At 34.8% G+C, this 9,233-nt stretch overlaps 1 long non-coding RNA gene across 2 annotated transcripts in view; it reads left to right on the top strand.

Moving 5' to 3' along the window:
- Positions 1-6,667, top strand: part of LOC116076359 — a 12,895-nt gene extending 6,228 nt beyond the window's left edge. Inside the window, exons 2-3 of one of the 2 annotated variants that reach the window (XR_004112916.1) lie at positions 913-951; positions 6,489-6,667. This is a non-coding gene — a long non-coding RNA (uncharacterized LOC116076359). Of the gene's footprint in view, positions 1-912; positions 952-1,557; positions 2,050-6,488 lie in introns of those variants that run through there. The other variant, XR_004112915.1, reaches the window with a different exon arrangement.
- The last annotated feature ends 2,566 nt before the right edge of the window (positions 6,668-9,233 follow it).

Raw genomic sequence — 9,233 nt, 5'->3', positions numbered from 1 at the left:
GAGGGGAAACTGGGAATGGAGAAATTTACATGTAAATAAAGAAAATATCTAAAAGAAAAAAATTAAAATTATTTCTCATATATTCAGAATGATAAAATAATATTAAATTAATTGTAAACTATTCAAGTCTGGAAAATGTCTGTACTGATGGTTTATGCTCATTTTAATTTATATTCCCATGCCTTGAAGTGATTGGGCATTCACATTTATTAATCATTTTTCAATTGAGGTTTTTCTCATATTTATAGATAATGACATATCTTCTTAGTTTTACATTTTGCAAATATTTGCCAGCTTCTGCTTGTATTTTTTGTAATATAATTGTTTTTGGTGAACAGAAGTTCCTATTTTTATTGTTAAACTGAAAGCCCTTTTTCTACAATTTTTACTTAGCTGGTTTAAGAAATAGCCCCATAGTATGGGATAGTTATAAAGTAATTTTAAAACTGTATTTTTTTATTATTTTCATTGCTGTATACACATGTATACAGCATATATTGGCTTATTCAGCACGGGGTTTACTTCCACATACTAGAATACCAGCATTGTTTTACATTTAAAATGCCACATGTGAATACATTTCTGAATGCTTTCTCTTGTTTGTAGTCCTCTAAATGCCTATCTTTTATAATAAGCTCTTTAACAAAATAGAATCTTTCCACTTTGTTTTGCCTCAGAAAATGCCACACATATTCCTAGGCTGGTGTGCTTCTATATGAATTTTACACTAGCATTTCAGGTTTCTGAAAGTTAGCTAGTCAGGGTTTCAATAAGATTACACTACACACTTGGAAAGAAACAGGAAAATTATGTCCTCATATCAGTGAGCTTTTTATTCTGTAAGTACAGGTTATCTCTTTATTCAGATAATTATTTACCTCTCTATTAAAACTAATTTTTTATTATTTTCAGCATGCATAGTAACAGGTTTCACTGTGACATCTTTTACAGGTCAGTGCACATTGTGATTTGTCTCCTCTTTTACTATTCTTCCTTTTTCTACTGAGCCCTCTTGTTTTGCCCTTTCTAACCGCACATAGTACCTACTTCTGTAGTATATTTGAATATGTAGCATGTAGTACACTTGTGTATGTTGTATGTAGAATGTTTGAATATTTTTATTCTTAAAAAAGTAATGCCACAATATATTTTCCAATATGGACCAATTCATATCTCGGCTCATGAATGAGGTCAAAGTGAAATGTTTTCCTGTATTCTAATCTATTATATGGAATAAATATATAATTGGGAATAATTTCCTTTGCATAAGTGTAGTCAAATTATCTTGTGAACACTTGTGGGATTGAAAATTTTTTGCAATATTGGGAGGAATTTGTGCTTGGTTTTGACCACTGGGTTATTTTCCCCTATCATGATTTATTATCTTTTCAGTTCAAATACATTTCATTTCCTATTTGAAATATTCTTCCAAACATGGTTAGAAAAGCATTTTCTGCCATTGATAACCATTAATGTAGAAACTGATTATTATTTAAAATGAAGAGAATAAGCAAGTTTCAGTGCTGGCTGTACATGGAATCATCCTTATCCCTTCAGTCACAGGACACATATGGGGAGAGGATGGAAGGGCGGAAGAGCTGAAGGATGAGGAGGAGCACTGTGAATACTGTCCCCTGGGCACAGCATGGCTACTGCACACATGAACTCTCCGGGCACAGTATGGCTACTGCACACATGAACTTTCCGGGCACAGCATGGCTACTGCACACGTGAACTCTCTGGGCACAGCATGGCTACTGCACATGTGAACTCAAGCAGCTCTGGTTACCTGCACCAGATCAAGCCAGTTAAAATTTCCAGAATGGAGGGAGAGGATTACCCATAGCTCCACTCTAGCTGAGGAGCTCTTGAGGAACAACATGACTTTTTCCTTACAACTGTGGCCATTAGTAGGCTACCATTACCCTATGGATGACGTCACATTTATATGTATATCAGCAGCACTAATTCATAATATATTTTGTACATGTATGAATGTTCAAAGTTAAGTAAATTAAATGATCATATAAAATAATCTAAGTTGGACAGCACCTGAAGAATGATACTTGAGGTTGGCCTTTGGTACATGTGCATGTGCACACACATACACACACACACATATACACACATACATACACATGCAGACATATTTACTAAAAAAGAATTAACAACTGCTTCTTTAAGATCTATTAGACTGACACCAAGTATATCTCTTTGTCATTCAAAGTTCAAGGAAGCCATCAGGAATTATGGCAGCACTAATGTTTTATTATTGTACGTAAAATGTTTCTTCTAGTTTTTAATAACTCAAAGTATTTGAATATCCTCCATACATGTAAGATAAAGTAGGTATAATTTACAAAAATATTACTTGGAATTTGTCACACATTGCTAAAATAAGAGGTAATGACTGTAATGACCAATGAGTTTCACTTAATTGAACTAGGAAAAGAACTTAATTTTCAAATACTCCCATATTGGACAAGCTATATCAAGATTTAATTACTGGACCAATAAACAGCATGATTTCTTAGTGTTTGCAATAAATATTCAAGTTTACAATGTTTAAAACTAGTCAGAAAGGTTTTTGATATGCATTTCTAAATCTGTAATATCCACTAAGCTTTTGAATGTATATTAATTTACAAAACTTCAAAATACATCTATTTTTTAACATATAGAGTAAAATTTTATTGACATATGATAATGTTTTCTACTGTTTGTGTATATCCATAGGAACAAAGGGCCAAATAGGTCCTGTTATTTTCTTCATAAAGAACTAGAAGTTGATCCTATAGTCATGTAATCTATGTAATCTCTGAGAGTTCTTCCAACCTGGATCTCAGTCAAACATCATCCTGCCATTCTTTTTATTTATTTATTTATTTATTTTAATTAGATATTTTCTTTATTTACATGTCATATGATTTCTCCTTTCCCAGTTTCTCCTCCAAAAAAACAAACAAATGAACAAATAAAAACAACAAGAACAAACCCCTGTTGCCTCCCCCTCCCCATGCTTGCCACCCCACCCTCTCCCACTTATTGGTCTTGGCATTCCCCTACACTGGGGCACAGAATCTTCACAAGGCCAAGGGCCTCTCCTCCCATTGATGATCATCTTTCCCCAATGAAGGAGTTAGAGAAAGGACCAAAGGAGCTGAAGGGTTTGCAGCCCCTTAGGATGAACAATAATACAACCTAACTAGTAACCTCAGAGCTCCCAGGGACTCAACCACCAACCAAGGACTATACATGGTGGGACTGATTGTTCTGGCAGCATGTGTATAGTAGAGGATTACAAAGTTGATCATCCCTCCATTCTTATCCATTGCCACCTTATACCCATGGATAGACCTTGTTCCCATCTCCTTGTTGTACTTCTTGTCAAAGCAATCAGTGCCATCAGATGCTCTGATTCAACTCTGCTCCTCCTACACCTTATCACCAGCAAGTAGGACCCAGCTTATCAGCTCACATAATGCAGGAAAAATAGTTCATTTATGATTTGCTCACTCCAGGCACAGTCTTCCAATAAACTCTAAGCTTTTTAATGGAAATGGAACCATTCCTCTAAATATTTTAGAGGAAACAATAAACAGATTTAATCAAATAATCAGCTTTCTAGATAGCAATTATAAAGTTAGTAGTAAGTGATGAAGAAAAGTACAAATAACTTCTGAAGAAAAGGTACATTGTCCTGAGATGATAAGAATGTATGCAGTAGAATTTATGGCTAAGAATACTGTAGTCCTATATTCTGTGTCTTGGCCAGTTGGGGGTTTCTGTGTAAATCACCATCAACTGGAAATAGAATGTTTTCTGATGAGTATTGAGAGATATAGTAGAGTATGAATATAACAATAAGCCATTAGAGGTCTGTTTAATACTATGCCATTTAGCAAAATAATAGTAGTAGATCCTCTGCTAGGACCTATGACATGTTTCATCATAAGTTCTTGGACTGAGAATGGTGTCAGGTATAGGTATCATCATGTAGAGTGGGAATTAAAAGGTTGTGGTTCACAGGCATCATATGTGAGTCAGATTGTTGGTCGTTTCCCAGGTACAGCACTACCTGGTACCATAAAGCATAGCAGAAATTTCTAATTCTTACTTGAAAATGCATATTTAATTCTCAGAAGTCTTCTTTCTGCACTGCCAATATCCTAACATCTCATCTACCAGTTATTTAACCTATAACATTTACATCTATAATCCACCTGTAGTTGATTTTTTAGAAAATATGCTTTAAGTGTTAAGATAATATATGAGTTTGATATATATTTATTATTTATTATGTTTCATTATATATTATACATTTATACATATATTATGCATGTATATATGAAAACAACTAAAAACATCATGGAAGGTAAAGTCTTTATGAAAATTATTCAAGATACATAGTTTTAAAAAAGAAATTTGTATGTTCAATCCCACAACAAAAGGATACAATTTTAAAAACTTGTAATTTATCCAAAAAAAGAAATAGAAAGAAATTATCATCATCAAGAAAACTCAAACAACATACATTTGGAGGAAGAATTTTTGCGTGAATGATCCAATCTGTTTTAATTGCAATAGCATCTACGAATCCATAAGACAAACATAATCACTCAATATAGTTTGCTCAAATTAACATGCAGATTTTAAGGATATATTCCCATGAAAATCATAATAAAGCCCATTTCCTTGCATGCTGTTATAATGAAAAGGATGTAAGTGAAGATACAGATGAGAATGCCAAAATACTGACAGCTTAGGTGACTTTCAGCTATGTTGTCGAATGTGTGTCCACAGAGGTGCATATCACAAAATTACCTGACTTCATGTTCCTAGAATGGCTAACCGACTTCCTTCTATCCTGCCATCACTAAATTTTCAGTTATTAGTACAGAACAGTCAGGGAAAGCAGACATGTATGTTGAGGTTTTGTCTCAGAAGATGTTATTAGGATGTTAATATGAGTTAGGGTAGAAAATTTAGATACAGAACTCTGCACTCACCAAGATAAGATAGATGATAGAATACTTTATCTAGGTTGTCAAAGATAAGCAGGCTGGACTTTTTAAACACATACTTTCCTAATAATTTTTATAATTGTTTCATAACTGTTCCTACTTTATATTATTTATTATTATAGGAGAAAGAGCCTTTTTATTTAGACAAAAAGGAGAATTTTTGAAGTTTGGTTTATTGCTATGTATTGTAATGCTAAATTCTATGTCCCAAGGTCTAGTTGTTTCAAGATGAGTGAATTCTCATGTATGCCAGCTTTTTTTGTGCAAACCTTGCTCGTTAATTTAAAACTACTGGTTAATAAAGATGCCTACAGCCTGTATCTGGACAGAGAAAAGGTAGGCAGGGCTTAGGTCCCCAGGCTTGGGGTCTGAGGCAGAGACTCTGAGAGGAGAGAAAGGAAGGAAGAAGATGTCATGTTGGGTAGGTGAATCCTAAGTGGATGGCCGCAAGGGACAGCCTACTGGAGTAGGAGTGGCCCAGGAAGAACAAGGCAAGTGATATCTCGGGGTTATTGACAGAAGTAGACAAAAGAACACAGAGGTTTCCAGCTCTATTGTGTTAAGGCTTATTATAAATATAAAAGATTTGCATCTTTCATTTGGGAACTAAATTATCTAAGATGGGGTAGAAATGGCCAAATAAAATTACTGCAATGCATGTATTTTAAAAGCACCACTCTGTATGTATGTATGTATGTATGTATGCATGCATGTATTATGTATGTATGTATGTATGTATGTATGTACAGAAAATGTTTTAAAAATGTTTCCCTAATAATTAACAAAAGCTGTGTTTCAGTCATCACACTGTTATACTCTAGGCCAAGGGACAGAACTATTTCATAGAAATTTGATGTAAAACACAGTAATTGAAGAGAATTAAAAACTTTAACAGATATCATTTTAACATCATTTAGATAAAGATCTGTCTATGTTTATCCATTATAGGCAATGAATGAGGAAAGGAGGCACCTCTCGGTATGCCTATAAGCACTTGCAAAATATATAATCAGAAATGTCCTCTGCTGCTTCACAATATTTATAAAAACTTAAAATCCATGTAACCTTTTACCGCACTCTTCTTACATCTGAGTAAAGTAACATATTGCAAAAAAATTCAAAGCTGTACTGGAAATAACATACATATTTATGAACCAAGTCTACTTCAAATACATCATGTTCATACATTTAGGGGAATAATATACAGTGTTAAAAAGCACATGGAAATCATGTTTAAGTAGATAATGAAAAGAATGCCATCTACTTAGGAAGTAATTTACAACATATGGTATTTTTCTTTGTAAAAACAATAAAAAGTATATGTATGCTTGCAATCTTAGTGTATTGGGTAAGAAATATATAAGAAGGCTGCAACAGTGGATGTGCCTAGGGAAGGACACTAGGTTCAACAAAAGCTAGGAAAGCTTTATTTTTGATTCATTTCCCCATTTCTTTTGATTTTAGGAAAATAATCAAGTTACACTTAAAAGTGATCAAAGATGTAAACAGCCTTCATTGATGGGTAGTCAGACCCAACTGCTCAAGTAAATCTGGATTTAAATGTTATCTAAAATGGGCCTCGGATGCTGAATGTCAACTGGAAATAATGTCATCTCAAGTTAATGGGTCTGACTGCCTGATAAATACCAAGACAGAGTCACTGAAGGCATTTGTTAAAATGAAATCATGACCAGTGTGCTTAAACAGTTTCCCGTCTCTTCTGAAGAAAAAAAAAATCTTATTCTTTCCTCTTTCTCTAAATCACAGCTTTTAAACCTGTAAGTGGATAAGCAGAGCAGGAGTCAGTAATTTGACAAATGCATATTCTACATTCTCTTCCTCCTTTGCATTGATTTACTATTTGACTTTAAGTTGAACAGAGTATTTGTTGTACTATACACATTTGAATGCACACTACTATGCTTTAGCTTAATGACAATAGATGAGCAAGTGGCTTGTACGTTAGCTAAAGAAAACTGTGAAATGCTTTTTCCTGGTAGCTCGGGGCTCACTGAGACTTGTGTTAGGAATGTTTTCACAATTACAAGACCCTGAGTCTACCTGATCATTTTTATAAACCAGAACTCTAATATATAGATTTTTGTACTGAGTAATATAATTGATGATTGTCCTCCTAGAGAAACAAAGGAACTTCCTGGGTGACCCCTTACTACCCATCACTGCAATCAATCAATCAATAAATAAATAAATAAATGAAGAAAATTACTTTAAGAGCTTGAATTATGCCCATCCATTTCCATAATTGGGTTAGTACTTTTAGATTGAATGACATTGGTGATAATAGGCTAAAAATATTACTAAAAGTACCATTTCCCATGAATCATATTACAAATACTTAATATGAATACTCTTACCAAAAACCTCTGAAAGTATTCCTTCTGCTGAATTCTTCTGCCCGTTTAGTATCCACTCCACCTCATTCAGTGGGGTTCATATTCTCCTGATCTTGTAATTTCTTATTTCAACTCTCTTCTCTATGTCACTCAATGGAATCCGCTAGCAACAAACGTCCTTTTTGATAATGCAGCTATTAATGTTGTCCCTGAAATCCCTTATCTCCACCTGCTTCAAAACCTACGGCTGCATAAGTATTCAAATATTGGCCAATTACCTCCAGCATTGGCCTGCACTTCTCTTCTAACTTTATGAAACAGGTCATCAGCTACTTGCTAGCCTCTCTTTAATAAACTCATACATCCAAGTGAATTAACACTTAAAGGAAGAGCAGAGTCCACCTCAATCACTGGAGTGACTGCTATCCATTATTTAAATGTGATGCGGTGAATGGTTCAGGTGACAGCACAGGAGAGGTTGAAAAGCGAAGGTTTTAGTAGCTAAGCTGTTGCAGAGTACATAAGGAGGATGGGCACACCAACTAGGATCTGTGGTCACTTTACTCACATCGCAGAAGGGGTCCTGGGAAGCTAGACATTGTTGTTGTTTTTTTAACTTCTACTCACAACAAACTAACATGTTATAACTGCAATAAAATAACATGCTGCGCCTAGGTAGCACTACAGGAAAATGAAAGCTAACTCAAGATTAAAGCCATAGGCTAGCCTTCCTATGCTTTTCTGTCTAATATTAAAGTGGAAATGTTGAATCCACCACTGTAAGCATATCAGATGGCCCTATGATGATTTCGCTGATCCAGAATACAAGCTGCTGGACTCCAGATGGTGCAGTTGCCTGGCCAGGTAGTATAACCAGCAGAAGGTAAGCCATGAACCAGATGGCTCCTTGACAGAGCCAACAAAAATGACCTGGCAAGGGTCTCTGAGACAGGGCCTTGAAGAACCTCCTCATCCTTTAGAAGCTGGAGGATTATACTCTGAGGAGAACCTTGTGATTAGATACCGGATACTTTTTTGCCTTATTTATCATTAGTTAAATAAGCCTTGTGTTTTCTCATGGAAGTATTTTCTCAGGTACAATGTATTGTCTGGAATCATCAGTAGGATTAGAGAGTGGAAGATCAGGCTACAAAAAAAAATGGGATATTTTACATAAATAAACTTGATCTCTGTGTCAAAAGCTTATGTAACATACTGTGAGGCATTAATTCATCGGGCCTAGAGTTTCTCCTGGGTTGCTTTCAATCTTGTCCCAACCCATCCATATTCATCACCAGAAAGAATCAAACCCAGACCCTAGACTAGGAATGAGTGGGAAGAAGGCAAAATACATCCTGGCAAAATAAATTGCTTAATGTAGTTGGAATTTACAGTTTTGCTGAAATTATTTGGTATTTCTTGTACCATATTTCCAATCCTGCCTCAAGTATTATTCCATGTCTAAGATCATAAGTCCCTTCCATGTTTGGTAGATTTTCAGGTTTACTTGACCAGATAATTAAAAGAATTCTAATTTAACACATAGAGTCATAAACTTTTTAAATTATTATAATATGATTTTTACCACTATGAACATCATATATTTCTCAAGGAGTATTTCAATTCTGTTTCATGAATTTTAGTGAAGCAACTCTATCTCTCTACATTTCATATGTCTACCATAGTCTGGACATTTTTTTCTTTAAATAGTTATTTGTTTATTCATTTACCTTGAGACATCTCGTGTAACCCAGACTGGCTTCAAACCTAGTCTGTAGCCTAGAATATCATAGACTCCCAATTCTCCTGACTCTTCCCTCCAAACCTGGTATTACAGGCATGGGTAATCAGGTCC

This window comes from Mastomys coucha, unplaced genomic scaffold, assembly GCF_008632895.1.
Source record: "Mastomys coucha isolate ucsf_1 unplaced genomic scaffold, UCSF_Mcou_1 pScaffold4, whole genome shotgun sequence".
NCBI classification, from domain to species: Eukaryota; Metazoa; Chordata; class Mammalia; order Rodentia; family Muridae; genus Mastomys; species Mastomys coucha.
This window is presented reverse-complemented; position numbering and strand designations above follow the sequence as displayed.